Source organism: Neopelma chrysocephalum, unplaced genomic scaffold (assembly GCF_003984885.1).
Source record: "Neopelma chrysocephalum unplaced genomic scaffold, ASM398488v2 Primary Assembly neopelma1_382, whole genome shotgun sequence".
NCBI lineage: Eukaryota > Metazoa > Chordata > Aves > Passeriformes > Pipridae > Neopelma > Neopelma chrysocephalum.
The window spans coordinates 81,536-82,052 of record NW_020898046.1 but is presented as its reverse complement, the minus strand read 5'-3'; positions in this window follow the sequence as shown (position 1 = coordinate 82,052).

Below are 517 nucleotides of genomic sequence, written 5' to 3'. Positions count from 1 at the left end.
CAATGTCCCCCATTCTGCAAGTCAAGCAAACTTACAGCTCCCACAGCAACTTTCAAATGGTGAAATGAAACTTCGGTTAGCAACACTATCTAGATCCTCACATACTTTCGTTTTGTAGCCATGTCTCTAGTGCACTTTACTTGTACTTTGTATATGAATTACATCCTCAGAGCAGAATCACTCACTAAAGCACTTTCAGTGTAGCTCCTACCTGAAACTAAACAGCTTTCTATGTACCCTTGAAATTCTTGGTTGGCACAAAACAAAGCCAAAAGAGAAACAATGCAAACCGTTATCAATTAGACCAACCACTAAGAAAAAACAGTAGCCACATCAATATAATTTCACTTTGATATAGAGTGCTATCTAATAGATTTATTAAAAGTTTCAACAGACTATAGCTCCAGACTTTACCTTTCTTGGAAGACACTACTACAAAAGAAGCCACAGTAGAGACTGCCTTGTCACAAGAGGTACAAATACTTGCTGTATAGATGGAGAAATAAAAGGACAAATC